We start from the raw sequence: 16,024 nt of genomic DNA, 5'->3' as shown, positions 1-16,024 counted from the left end.
CATGAGAGAGAGAGACGAAAGTAAACAGAAGATAAGAATTCAGGGGAAAAGCAACAGAGGGAGTAGATTAAGTCTCTTTTTAAACTATAATTATCTTAGAGAGAGAGAAGCTATTGCACCCATAAAACAAGAAAGAAAGGTTGGAATATAAAAAACAGAGAACAAAATATTTCAAAAAAGGCTTGGAAGAAAGTTGATGAAATCTCCTAAAAATCAGAAGAAATGAAGAAATGCACAATAAGACAGAAAGAAAAAAATTAGAGAATCAGTCCAAGTAACAGGAGTTCCAGAAGGACCTTAAAGAGGAAATAGTAGAGAGGAAATTAAAGATGTAATTCAAGAAAACTGCCCAGATTGAAGAAAACATCTCCAAACTGAAGGAGCCCACAAAGTGGGCCTATAACAAAGTACACCAGCGTGAGACTTCAGAACATAGACAATTTCCAAAAATCTTACAAAGAGCACACTGCTGGTGGGAATGTAAAATGGTACACCCACTTTGGAAAGCATTTTGGAAGTCCCTTAAAAAGTCAAACATACACCTAACATATAAGCCAAGCATCCCACTCTTAGGTATTTGCCCAAGAAAAGTGAAAGGATACGTCTATACAAAGACGTTACATGAATGTTCATACCAGCTTTATTTGTAATATCCCTAAACTGGAAACAACCCAAATGCCCATCAACAGTTGAATGGATAAACAAACTGTGGTACAACAGAATGAATAAAAAATAATGAATTATTGATATATTCAACAATATGGATGAATCTCAAAACAATTATGCTCAGTGAAAAAAGACAGCCCCAAAGTGGTACATACTGTGTAATTCCATCTAGGTAAAATTCTAGAAAATGCAAACTCAACCATGGTGACAGCAAGTAGATCAGTGGTTGCCTGTGGATAACTGGAAGTCGGGGTGGGGAGTGGGGTGGGAAGGCTGGATTTCAAAGTGACACGAGGAAAGTTTTGGGGTGATGGATATGTTCATTATCTTGATTGTGCTGATGGTTTCGCAGGTGTATACTTATGGCAAAACTTAAATCATATACTTTATGTATATGCATTTCATCATATGTCAATTATACGTCAATAAAGTTGTTTGTAAAATCACTTATGAGTTGAGAATGTAAAATGGTGCAGCCCCTTTGGAAACTGCTTGGCAGGTCCTCAAAAAGTCAAATATGGATAATAAATAAATAAATAAATTCACAGTATAACTCAGAAATTCCATTCTATATATCTACCCCAAAGAAATGAAAATAAATATCCACACTAAAACTTCTACACGAATGTTCACAGCAGCACTATTGATAATAGCCCAAAAGTGGAAACAACTCAAATATCCATCAACTGATGAATAGATGAACTCATGTGCTATATCCCTTTAATAAAATATTATTTGGCAATTAAAAATGATGAAGTCCAGATACATGCGACAACATGAATAGACATAAAAAATGTTATACTACGTGAAAGAACTATCACAGAATACCACATAATGTATGATCCTATTTATATAGTAAAGTCCAAAATAGGCAAATCTGTAGACAGAAAGTAGCGTAGTGGTTACCTAAACCTGGAGACAAGGGGAGAATGGGGAGTGACCGTTCACTGATAGGTACAAGCTTTCTTTCGGCGATGATGAAAAAGTTCTAAAATTTGATTATGGTGATGGTTGCACAACTCTGTAAATATACTAAAAACCATTTAATTGTAGCTTTAAATGGGTGAACTCTATGGTATATACATTATATCTCAACAAAATTGTTCAAAATTTTTTTTTTAATTTACAAAGATCAAAAATAGGTCACATACAAAGGTTTAGAAATCAAATTGTCACTGGACTTCTTGGAAAGCTGCTGGAGTATATGCAACAAAAATGAGAAAATGCAAAACGAGAGGGAAACACAGGCTCCCAGGAACAAGGGACCCAACGTCAGAGACACAGTCCCCGCTGGTATGACGGTTGTGCGGCAGAGCAGGGGAAGCCAGTCCAGGCAGGATGACAGTGAAGGCTCCAGGAGCCTCATTCGATGAGTCTGAACGTTTACAAATTGTATTGACAAGCACTTGATAACTCTGTTGCTGTATGTCGTTAAAATTAGTGACAAGTATAGAAAACTAAGCAAAGAAAAATCCGGCAATTAGTAACTCCAGGAAAGAAAATTAAAAGTACAAGAAAGAAAACAATCAATATATGCTATTTGTGGTCAGCTTTGACAGTCATAATTAGTAAACATTATTAACTGAAAACTTTGATATATTTGGGGGAGAGGGACTGAAGAGAATGAAAAGTAAGAAAACTAAACTCTCATCTACCACATGGGAAGTCAGCAGAAAAATCCCGAAACTGTTGCATGAAGAAACACCAGTATTGTATATTGTTCATGATATATGGGAGTAAATATCAGAAGAAACAGCTAAAACTAAAAAATGGCGGCCTCTGAAGAATCAGCAGTATGCCTAGGAGAGGATGGGGAAGCGGAATTCTACTTTTCATTGACTTTTGTTACTATTTGACTTTTTAAACTATTACACATATAGATCAGTTTAATGAAAATAAAAATTAATTTAAAAAAATTCTAGTAATCACCACATGGTGAGTATATAACAAAAGAGGTAAGACTTGGCGATATCAACAGTAATAGTAACAGCTGGGTTTCACTGAGCACTTACCCCATGCTCGGCACCATTCTAAGAGTATTTTAAATACTGTTCTCACGTGACAACCCCCTGGAGGGGTCTCAATCCTGGGACTGCCTCTTGTGGCAGTTGGATCACCAACTGCAAGTAAAACTGTGGCTCTTCGTGGATTAAAAAGCACATTCACACATATTTGCATTTGATCTTCAGTAAACCTTGTGATCTAGGAATTTATGGATGTAGAAACTGAGTCTTAAAGAGGTTTGCAGAACTGCTCAACATCACAGGGACAAGTGAAAATGGAGGGCTGGAAGTCAGGTCTCTCGGCTCGCAGTGCTCCTTGCACAACTGCCTCACACCCAGGAAAAAATGATTTTTAAAATCACTGTCCCAGGGGCCAGCCCGGTGGCACAGTGGTTCAGTGCGCAACATCCCGCTTTGGTGGCCCGGGGTTCGCTGGTTCCGATCCTGGGTGCGGACATGGTACTGCTCGGCAAGCCATGCTGTGGTAGGTGTCCCACATGTAAAGTAGAGGAAGCTGGGCATGGATGTTAGCTCAGGGCCAGTCTTCCTCAGCAAAAAGAGGAGGATTGGCAGCAGATGTTAGCTCAGGGCTAATCTTCCTCAAAAATAAATAAATAAATACGTCACTGTTCCAGCTGTTACTCTGTAACACTGTTCTCTTGCGTTATTTTTAAATGTTAAAGGAGAAAAGGGTTTGGCATTTCCAAGAATCTTAACCTGGATTTCACTTCAAATCTAGATATTAAAAAATCCTCTGAAAAGCAAAAAAAAAAAAAGTGCACTTGCGTACACATCCTCACACATAACACATCTAAGGCGTGACCACAACATAACAACAATGTCTTGGGGGTTTTGAACAATCGTACTGCAACATCTCCCACTAAGTGTTGTCCTAGCGTGATCACGCAGACACAATGAGGCAACCTGGCAGCCACCACTGCTCAGTCATGTCCAAAAACGTCTCCTTTGGAATGCCACATTCTCTTGAGAATTTCTAATAGTGAACAGTATCTTGTGGACCTAACTGGTTTTTGGAAACTGCCAAAACCTATCTGATGAAAATCTGCAGAATGAAGTGGGAGATGCAGCAGAGAGATGCTGGTGGGGGGATGTGAGGCACAGCTATAAAACAGCTGGGCCGGGGGGATGTGAGGCACAGCTATAAAACAGCTGGGCCGGTTTACTGGTGTGACTTATAAACCATGCCCGAAAATGGCTTCACAAGAACCAGCATTTGGGAAAGGCTTACAGATGACTACTTTTTAAGACAAACATACATGTCACATTTTGGATATATGAAATCTGGCATGATTAGAAGAGAGTCACTTTTACAATAGCATTAAGTTACATTACTAACGTTTATGGCCATCATATAATACACTCACAAATGTTTCCTACTACTTAATAAAAACAATGGACATTTTGTGAAGTCATCAGCCCCATAAGACAGAATTCAATAAAAAAATTTAAGAAATTATTTTTTTAACCAAAGCCTAATTGATAAAGAAAAATACAAAAGTTTTAATGGTTTTTATTAAAAGTCTTCTGGTTATTCATCTATGCTTATAAACTAATCTCTAAAACTCTTTAAAATGTTTATAAAAATCATAAAATCCAACCAAGAAATAGTTAATCTTCAAAAGATAGACCATTTATCAAGATGTCCCCATTACGATTTCCAAATACCTTTTGATCAGTCATCAAGTTTCACCTAAATGCTATTTTATACTTGTTTTACCTGTGAACGTAGGAAATGTCAAAAAAAGGTAATAAACACGTAAGTCATCTGACAAAAATGCAGAACTGCAAATCATGTTGTTCTCGCTTAAATTTTAGCCAGATGGAAACTTTCCTGAATCACCACTTCCTCGATATACATTGACCAAGTTCTCAGGAAAGTACTTTGGCTCACAAGTTTAATATTTTTATCAGGTGTTAAAGGAGGATTACACGTGAATTTTTGTACCCTAAAGAACACTGAAAGAATATACAAAGTCATAACTCAGATTTTGAAGATACGTCAGGTGAAAAATACATGTGTGTACACACACATATGAACACATAATTATATGTGCACATGTGTGTATGCACGTGTACACCTATCTACATATTTAAATAAGTTTGTAAGCAAGCTGAAAAGCAGGCAGGGTTGTTGGCACCACATCAGCTACATGAATGCATTTTAGAGACAGTCTGCACAGCTTACATCTCTCAAGAGTAGGCATGAATTCTACACAGAGATCTGGCAATCATCAGATCCAAAGATTTAAGCCCAAAGATCTTTCCATAAAAAGGAGTTGCCTTTATGGGGAGGCAAACACCACACATTCCTGGTTATCTGGATCATGAGATGATCTCTATGGATAAACACAGGAGAATCCATTAATGATACCGAGTTTTAAATGCTTCTAGTCATAAATACCAAAATACTTTAATAACTGTAAATCCCACCATTTACATAATAGGCTGTAAAGCGCCATTTTGGATCCAGCCCATATTTCGAAGGGATTTATGGACACAGGTGAAATTTGTTGCCAGATCCTATTTACAACCTCAAGCAACCTCGCCAGCTGAGGCCGAGCCTATTCTCAGCCACCACTACCCTTAACCTTTTTTAGTCAGGGCCACCAGAAAGTTTTTCCACCCTTAACATAAACAGCAGTAAATTCTCCAAGGGCAAACAAACCATTCTTTACTTTATAGGCTAAATGGACATGTGGCAGGTCGAGGAATACAGACTTTTATCTGCTACGTTCTGCAGGCATTTAGAAGCTCTTAGCATTGCTGAGATTGATGATCCACCTTGTTTCTTCAAGGCTCATATTTTTATCCCATTGGATTAAAAATGCCAGTAGATTAAAATCACTTTAATTTATGAGAAAATCCACTAATAAACTAATGATTAGCTGAGACCTTAACCTCACCTAACGTCTTAACTAAGTTCTGTCATATAAAATAGTCACTTGATGAGGCAAAGACGTAGTTTCTCAAAAGGAAACTATCTGAGAACGGTTACCTAACAAAAAGAAAGCTGAGTCAGTTTACACAGAGACTCTCATTCTGGCAGAGGGAAAATGAGAAAAGTTTAGAGAGCAGTGACACACCTGAAAAGAAAATAGTATCTAGGCCCAAGCAGTAAGGATTGTTTATTTTTAATGTGACCTATAAAATAAAAAAATTATATACTTTATTGTGGTGAAAATATACAACATAAAATTTTCCATCTTACATTCACATTTATATATATTTACATTTGAAACAGATCTCCAGAACATTTTCATGCTGCAAATCTCAAACCATACCTATGAAACAATTGCCCTTTCCCCCTTCCCTTCAGTCCCTGATAACAACCATTCTACTTTGTTTCTATGAATTTGACCACTTTAGATACCTCATACAAGTGGATTCATACAGTGTCTTTTTGTGACTGGCTTGTTTCACTTAGCATAATGTCTTCAAGGTTCGTCCCCGTTGCAGCATGTGTCAGACTTGCGTTCAAGGTGGAATAATATTCCCATTATGCATATACATTTGGTTTACCCATTCATCCTTCGACGGACATCTGAGTTGCTTCCACCTGTTGGCTATTGTGAACAGTGCTGCTATAAACCTGAATGTACTAATATCTCTTCAAGCTTCTGCTTTCAATTCTTTTGGATACACACCCAAAATTATCATATGGTAGTTCTATTTTTAATTTTTTGAGAAACGACCATACTGTTTTTCACAGCAGTTGCATCATTTTACAATCCCACCAACAATGCACAAGTGTTCTAATTTTTCCACATCCTCATCAACACTTGCTATTTTCTGTTTTTTTTCTTTTGGATTAAAAAAATTATAGAGGAGCTGGACTCATGGCCTAGTGGTTAAGTTCAGCACGCTCTGCTCTGGCGGCCCAGTTTGGTTCTCAGGCTTGGACCTATACCACATGTCAGCGGCCATGTTGTGGTGGGGACCCACATACAAAACAGAAGAAGATTGGCACAGATGTTAGCTCAGGGTGAATCTTCCTCAACAAAATAAATAAATAAACTTTTTATACTCACAGTAAAGCTTTCAGTTTAAGTTACTGAAAATTTTTTTTGAAAATTGCGGGGCCAGCTCTGTGGCCGAGTGGTTAAGTTTGCTGGCTCTGCTGCGGCAGCCCAGGGTTCAGATCCTGGGCACGGACATGGCACCAATCGTTAGGCCACGTTGAGGCGGTGTCCCACATCCCACAACTAGAAGGACGTGCAACTAAGATATACAACTGTGTACGGGGGGTTTGGGGAGATAAAGCAGAAAAAAAAAAAAAGATTGGCAACAGTTGTTGGCCCAGGTGCCAATCTTTAAAAAAAATTTTTAAAAAATTTAAAAAAATTGGTAATTGTTTAAACATTTTTCAACTATTTAAAAATGTATATAGTTGACTAGATCTTTGTTCCCAGAAGTTGTAAAATGTTAAGATCTTTTTGTTAATTTTGTATTTCTACTTAACCTTTCTTTTGAACACCCTGTCCTTCTTCTCGTCCATCAGGGAGCAGATGAGTAAGAGTCCATTCAACAGTAAGCCTAGTAACAGCAGACAGTGGTAGAGAAGGGGAAGGGGGGACATGCATGACGAGGGCAGAAGGGAAGATTTGCATCCAGGCTCACTTCTCTCCTGGAGATTTCCTTTCCAACCACTGCCACAAGCACCTTCAGGAACACCAACAGGAGCTCCTGAAAGGACGACAACTTGCCTGTTTCCAAAAACAGCTGAGAACACAGAGGCTGCCATCACCAGCAGTAGCCACCTTGGCTGCTAGAGGAAGCTCTCAATGGCCGGCGTGACTTTGGGAGATATCCAAGCAACAAGGCGAGAGGCACAGCAACCGTGCCTTGGAAAACAGGATGACCTACACTGCCTCCTTTATCCATGCACTTATCTTATCCTAACAGATATAACCAGACTGCTGCTCTGACTCTGTACATAATGCATGTTTCCCTTCAGTCTCCAGCCCCACTTTATTTGCCATTAAGACCTTTGTATAACGGTTTTCAAATATACCTCATATATACTCACTCATTCATTCAACAACTATTCATTAAGCATCTATCTAATACATAGGCATTCTGAGAACAGTAAATGAGACAAAATTCCTACCCTTGTGGAATTTATAATCTGGTAGAACTTCATTAGTCAAACAATCACATAAATACATATGTCTATTGTTTTAAGGACCAGAAAGAAAAAAATAAAAGGATAATCAAAATACAACTGAGAGATCCTTAACTTAGGTGTGGGGATGAGGCAGAGTCAGAGAAGACTCTGCTGAAAAAAATGATGAGCAGATATAAATAGCCAGGTAGACTGTGGTAGTAGAGCTTTCTAGATTAAGAAGGCATATGCAAAGGCCCTGAGGTGGGAAACCTCAGTGAATAAAAGGAACTGAAAGATAACCAGGGTGACTGGAACTTGCTGACAAAGGAGAGGGAGAGAAAGGCTAGACAGGTGGTAGGCAGGCAGGTGTGCAGGACTGTAAAGCCAGGACAAGGACTTGGGATTTTATGGTAAGTTCAACAGGCAATTACTTAGGCATTTTCAGGCTATGTGTTAGTAGAAGTTTTTTAAAAATTAGTACAACTGTTAAAGAATAATCTCTAAGATTTATTAAGTGAAAAAAGAAAGGTGCAGAATAGTGTATACAACATGCTGCTATTTGGGGGGAAAAAGGGAGGGAGAATAAATGTTCACATGTAAATATGTATCTCTGGAAAAATACAAGACACTGGTAACACCGGTGCCTCCATAGATGGGAACTAGATAGCTAGAAGAGATGAGGGGCAGGAACAATCTTTTACTGTATATCTTTTTGTATCTTTTGAATTATGCATCATGGTTAAGAATTACTTGTATCACAGTAAATTAAATTAAAAAGTCATGCTGGCTGTTGTGTAGAAAAACTAGAAGGGTTAAAAGCTTAGGTAAGACAAAGGTAAGATACCAGAACAGTTAAAATGAAAAAGACTGGTAGTATCTAGTGTTAGCAAGGTAGGGAGTAACTGGAATTTCACATGCTGCATACTGCAAATTGATGCAATCATTTTATGAAACTGTTGGTGTGGGGGATTGGAATTGATCACCCAAAAATGTGTCTCTTTGGCACAAAGATTATTTTGGCCTGGTTACTTTTAAAAACTGGAGACATGAGAGAAACTCTGGAAAGAGGAATTTACTTACCCTTTGTAAGAGACATTTACATTTGTAAAGGAAATCTCCATCTGTAAAGGTGTCTCCCTCTCTGTACCACGAAGAAGGGGGATGACCTTCTCTCTAAAAACTCTTATCAATACAGAAGGCAAGGATTTAAATCTGCGGGATAACCTTACTCTTGTTTACTATGCTTCTCTGGTAATCTCCCATAACTGACCCCTCCACCCCCAACATCCTCCTTTGCCTTTAACTGAGGATGGTATTTAAGATGAGAGCCTCTGCCATTTTGGTGAGTTGCTCAGTTTTCCTGAGTCTCTCTCATGTATACACGTTATAAAGCTTCGTTTGATTTTCTCCTGTTATTCTATCTCATGTCAATTTAATTCATAGCCTGGCCAGAAGGACCTAGACTGGGTAAAGGAAATGTCTTCCTCCCCTACACTGGGCAGCATCTGCTAACACTATCAGACACATACCCTACAACCCAGAGTTCCATTCATAGGCATACACTCAGTATCTATGCGAACTCACATTCCCCAAGACATTCATAAAAACTCATTACAGTACTATACATAACTCCCAATGGAAAACCGTGTTTAATTAAGAGTAGAATGGGTAAATTATAGCACATTCACACAGCACTACAGCATTGAAAAACTCAGGTACATGCAAGAAGAAACTAATAGTAACCAGAACAAAAGAATATATACTGCTTAATTCCATATTTATATAGTTAAAAAATAAACAATCTAATCTATGGTCACAGAAATCAGGCTAGTGGTTATCTTAGGGGAAGAGTGGAGGCTAGAGACTAGTAAACACCACAAAGGCTTCTGGGGTACTGGCAATGTCTTATTTCTCAATCTCAGTGCCAGTACATGAATGTGTTCACTTTGTGAAAATTCAGAGTTGTGCACATATGTGTACTTTTCCGTGTAATGTTCTAATTTTTAAAACTATATATACCAGGTAGCAAGCTCTTGCAGTAGTCCAGCTGAAAGAAGATGGTAGTTTAGACTAGGGTAAGAACAGAGAGTAGATGAAGACAAGATCTACAAAGTGACATGTTTTTGTTTTTAGCTGTTTCCACTTTTGCATTTTGTCACCAATCTAGTAAATGTAATAAAACCATCAGCAAATTTAATGCCAAAATAAACTATCTGCTTGAAAGAGGTAATAAATTTGAGTAAGGTTATAAATACTTTAAGTAAACGCAAGCAATTTCCAGACATATTAGAATTTAAAATCTTTCCATTTGACAGCACAATTAGATTCAGGGCACATTTAAGACCAAACCAAACTAAGAATATAGACTGATAAGGCCTTCAATAAACATTTACCCTTCATGACAGAAGGGCAAACCAAATTTTAAATAACACCATTTTAACTGTGCACTCACACGAGGGATACGAGACCATGAAAGACCAACTGTTAAAATTACCACCTGCAGTTTTCTTAGGACTGCAGCAGGTCTTTTATAGGGTAAGTTGTCTTATCATTCTCACCTAAACAATTAAGAAATTTCCTTCTATTATAACCAGTTTATCAGTAAATACGCTGAAGCACACACTGAATTTAGATGTTTATGTGCTATTTATAATTGCCGCCACAAGAATCTCTCCCAACTTGTCTGTTAGACTCAGATGCTGTCTGTCCAGGAACCCAATTCTGCCTTGCTGGTAACCCCTTTTCCCAAAATTAAATAACCCTCCCCAAATTATCTGGCACCATGGCTCAGTATAACTCACACTCTTGGAGTGCTATGCAGGAGCAGATATGGTTCCTACCCGGTACACCCAGGTACATTATCATCAGGAGTGCATCCTAATCACTTTTGAAAGATGCTTGCAAACTATATTGGGTAGCAATCACAGAGATCATGAACTCCAAAAAACTAGTTTTTCTAGAAAATGTCTGACCATGGCCAATAGGATTTTCTTCCCCTGATAACTAGAAGAGGAAAAAAGGAACTCACATCAATTGGTTTTATTTGAGATTACCTTCACCCACAACTGTGGAGCCTCAGAATCTGCATTTTGACAAGCACTCAGTTGATTCTGATCAAGTTCTACTCAAGGAAAACACCAGGTGGTGTTCTGATTTTAAGAGGGAAACTAAAATACATGTTTACTTTCACTTCCTCAGTCGCATTAATGCATTCAGCATTTATTGAACATCTATCATATGCCAAGTACTGTTATCAAGTCCTAGGGTTTGTGTAGTTACCAAAAGAAAGTCCCTGCCCCCATGGAGCTTACATTCTAATGGAGGGAAACTGACATAACTGAAGATAAAAAAGTAGCGAAGCAACCCAGGAATGAGGTTATCCATTTTAAAAAATAATACAGATTCCTGGTTACAATAAACTAAGTGTGGATTTTGAGGGATCTCCTAATTCCATCATTTTACTGAAAATGCTCAAAGGCACTATTTTAAAACGGCAGCATTTGCCCAACATTCTAATACACACGTAGATACATTAATAAATAAAAAACACAGCTTAAAGGAAATTGAAAAGAAATGATCAGGTCCAGTAAATAAAACAAAGATGATGGTAATCATTTATTTTCAATAACTTGAGATGTCTCCTAGTCTTGATAAAATGTGCATAGTCTTAAACTAGTAACATATTAAATATCAGCACACAAGCCCTGATTACCATGCATGGCTTACTGCAACTGCCCAGGATTGTGTATTCCCAGGTCAGTGCTCTTCTCAATCAGGGACTTCTCTCCGCTTCATCACTCTAGTCATCTCTCCTTCCCGAGTCTGAATCCTCATTAAACAGGTAATAGACAACCAAGTAGGAGCTGGGTCATATGTTAAAATAGAACCTAGCCAAAGGAAATCAGTTAAAAATATTTTTACAAGTTTAGTCCTCTCCAGAAAGAATCAAAGATTCTTACTTGGGCATTCTCAATTTTGTTTGGCTATGTTGAGACTCATAAGTTAGCTTTATTTTTGTGTGCAAAAGCAATCATATATACCACATATGGGACAATTCAACTCACAACTTTTAACTAGTAAAATGAACTGAGAAAATCTGAAATTTATACAACATTAGTATCAATTCTCACAACAGGCACAGTTGCATATGGCTACATATTTCATGCCCATCTTGTCCAGATGGTTTTGGACTTTTCTTCATTGGTATACCAAAACTCAAGGAAGAAGGAATATAGGAAAGGAAAAGTAAATAAAATCACAGTTGGACAAGTTATGGTATCTACCGGTTGTATACAGGAAAACTTGGTTTACCTCAAAAATGCAGTTCTAGAGGTTCTAGAGTACCACCTGACAACTGGGCTTTTCACAAACTCTTGTCAGTACACAAGAATGAAGCAGAGTCAAACAGGAGGTCCACCGGCAAGCTAAGCCCAGCTGCAAGACCAACAACTGGACAGCTCAATCACAAGATGACTTTGCAGCATACAATGATCCTGGCTTTCCTCTAACAGTGATCCAACAGCACTTTAGTTTTATTCATGTTTGGCAAACTCTCCAAGCTGACTTCAAGATACTACATGTGGATCACTCTCTCAGAGGAACATCTCAGAAAAACAAGGGTTAGTGAATTTCAAAAATAAATTCAACAATTTGGAAAAGTTAAAGTTTAGCATATGTACTAGAACTGAGTCGGAACATTAAGGAAACCATTTATTGAATGTACACCTTTGGTCAACCATTACCCTAGTTGACATTGTTTAAAAATGAAACTATGAACGTTCTGTGGATTAATCTCTCTTGCCTGGAACAAAAGCCTAACTCAAGCCTAACTCGACAAAAGGGTCAACTACTCTTAGTGCTCCTCCCTCTTTCTTTGCCTAAGATAAAAAATAACCAAATACATATACTTCTCCCTCCTCCATTTCCTAGATAGAAACTGAACTTCTTCCACATTCAGGCAATTCTAAAATCAGAAGTCACTCTTATCCCTAAAAGAGATATTTACACAAAGAACCTCGTGAATTAGTTTCTAGCCTCTCTGTAGTAATTTTCAAAATAGATGCAATTTAAGTAGACGGGAGCCCAGGTTTCACATTAATATGACATTTAAATACCACATTAATTAACCACAATTTGGAATAACACATTTTTTACAAGTCATAATTATTCACTTAATTTCCTTGTTTAAAAATGGAATAGGGGCCGGTCCCACGGCCAAGTGGTTAAGTTTGCACGCTCCGCTTCAGTGGCCCAGGGTTTCGCCAGTTTGGATCCTGGGCGCAGACATGGCACTGATCATCAGGCCATGTTGAGGCGGTGTCCCACATGCCACAACTAGAAGGACCACAACTAAAATATCCAACTATGCCCTAGGGGGACTTGGGGAGGAAAGAAAAAATGGAACAGATGGCAATCTAATTCATAGTAACCTATGTGAATAAGTAGGATATTTTCTTACTTCACACAGCAGAATTCATATTTAACAAAACCTGCCTACATCTGTACCACCTAAGAGAAGGCTAACATAAACTAGTAAGTCTAAGTTTTGTGTATTTCCAATACACACTAAAAACGCAAATTCAATGTTTATAATGTATTAAGTGGAAGCTCAAATGCTGACTTTTTTGGGGGCGGAGGGTGAGGAAGACTGGCCCTGGGCCAGCACCTGTGCCAATCTTTCTCTGTTTTATGTGGGATCCCACCACAGCATGGCCTGATGAGCAGTACTAGGTCCACACCCGGGATCTGAACCTGCGAACCCTGGGCTGCCAAAGTGGAGCGTGCAAACTCAACCACTATGCCACCAGGCCAGGCCCCCAAAATGCTGACTTTTAATAGGTAATATTTAATTTGAGCATATCTACAAGAAAAGTGTCTAGATAATTTATTCTTTTTCTACTTTTTTGTTGAGTGCATCTTTACTTATGATACTACCAAAGATCAAAATAACCACGGTAAAATAGTGGTTTCCATTATTTGTGGACTCTAAAGTAATAGGATTTTACCATATTAATATTCAACAGAGCATACAGTTTTAGAAGGATGCAAATTTCTTCTCCTCCACATACAGAAATTAAGTTTTAATTCAATAAAGCTAATGGACTTTTAACACATACCGAAAACAGAAATAGATCCTGAATATATGTATATTCCACATACCTTACTAACAAATTAAAAGAAAACAAAATTGCTTATTTCATGGCAGCCTTGGAAGGAATAATTATATAATAAACGACAATAAGAAAAAGCCACTTATCATATAGTCTAGTCTTTATTGAAAGACTTACTTCAACTGTGGTTTACAGCTTTGGCTTAAATTGGCCAGTCATTTTAGCCTCTCACTGCCAGCAGACATAAAAATCAAGTGGGAACGGCATGGGGGAAATACTAGTAGAGAGATTATTAGAGCAAAGATGGCGGTCAGAAACACAGCACCAAAATAAACCTCAAAATAATTACGAAATAAGAAACATTTTCTTGCATGCCAAAGGATCTCTGCTGCTGTTTTTAACGAACGTGGAAAAGGCAATGATTCTCAGGCTTAAATTGGATCAAGATAGCACTAACTTCGCTTTGTGCTTTAAGCGTCTGGAGTCTGATAGCCTGACAGTTGTATTCTAAAATGGTGTATTTCATTTAGATAAGTAGTTTTATATTTTAAAAACCATTTAATATGAAATAATTTTCATTAAGTGAACTGATCATGAAATCTCGTTCTCTTCCAGATTAAGATGAAGGACACTTCAGTCATATGTTTACTATGGCAATATAACTAATCTGGATAATTTTATTAAATCATAGAATATACAACCAGGAAACACTGCAGTGGTATTTAGCTGTTATTGCAATAAGCTATTTAATTTACTGGCAGACCAAAGAAGGCAAACTGAGAATTTAATAGGCTTTTATCAATATATATTAAAAAAGTCTTTAGTTGTTCAAGTTTCACATATAGTCAAGAAATTTTTAACTAGGAGGCATAATTGATATGAGTGTTCTCCTTAAAAAATATAAAGTAACTTTTCCATAACATCCCCCAAGACTCTAACCATGAACAAAAGAAATAAGGGTGAATTTGATAACAGAAGAGGGTAATACATGACTACTGTGGTTAAAAGTAAAGTGCCATAAAAAATTTGGCCCAAAGATGAAGAACTTCAGACGCTGTGAATTTTCCTGTTTAATGCATTTGTCTGTATTTCTAAATGGGGGAAGAAGGAAAATAACATGAAAATTATTGTGGCCACCACTTTATAAAACCATCATTATTTTAAAGCTAATTTTAAGACTTCAAAAGTTTAAAAAATAGTAATTTGTGGGTGCTTATTGCATCTTACTGCTTAACTGTGAAGGGTTTTCTCATTTTGGTGCCCAGGCCTGAAAACATTTCAAATACACTGCCTAAACATTTGCACCCCCTAGCTGTCAGAATTCAAATACATAAGATTTTCTCTCTTTTACATTCCTGTTACGATGGAAATTTGAGGCAGGTTTATCCACACAGCCTGAAAAATACCTCAGAAGCAAACTTCAATCTTAATGTCTACCCAAATGATTCATTTACAAACTCCACACACACAACTCAGCCCTGCTCAGGCTGCTCATCCCATGCACACCACCCACAGGGAGAAAAAATTAATTAAAAATCAAAGTCACAACTCTGTGTACTATTTAAGCTGAATATCCAATTATAAATTGGTACAACAAACTGTCTAAATAAGATGTTTTAGCAATCTTGTTAAAAAAATTCTTGGGCAAAATATATCTAATTTTAAAAAACACCCCAAGATTTTTAAAAACACTTGTACTATACAACTTATAAGAACCTTGAAATAGGTTTACAAGGTTTTAATTAAGGTATTTACATACCAAGTCATGTAAAGCAAAAAAAAAAAAAAAAAAAATTAATTTCCAGTGACATTTTAAAATGTGCTAACGCATCAAATATTTCTATGAAATTAAAATTAAGGCTTTTTCTGTATAGTGACTTGTATAGTTTTAATTTTACATAGTAGCCACACTTGGAACCGTCAGTCTCAAACACTCTTACCAGTCCATTGCATTCGATGCAGTGGAGGGCGCTAAGTGTTACTTCAAATAATTACATTGCTTGCTACTTCTATGTTGAAGCATGCTTTTTAAACACTGGAGTTATTCAATATTTACAATGTATATCATTTAAACTTCATGTAAAAGCACAAGTATGACTGTCTGACTTTAATACAAACAC

This window comes from Equus caballus, chromosome 1 (assembly GCF_041296265.1).
Source record: "Equus caballus isolate H_3958 breed thoroughbred chromosome 1, TB-T2T, whole genome shotgun sequence".
NCBI lineage: Eukaryota > Metazoa > Chordata > Mammalia > Perissodactyla > Equidae > Equus > Equus caballus.
This window is presented reverse-complemented; position numbering follows the sequence as displayed.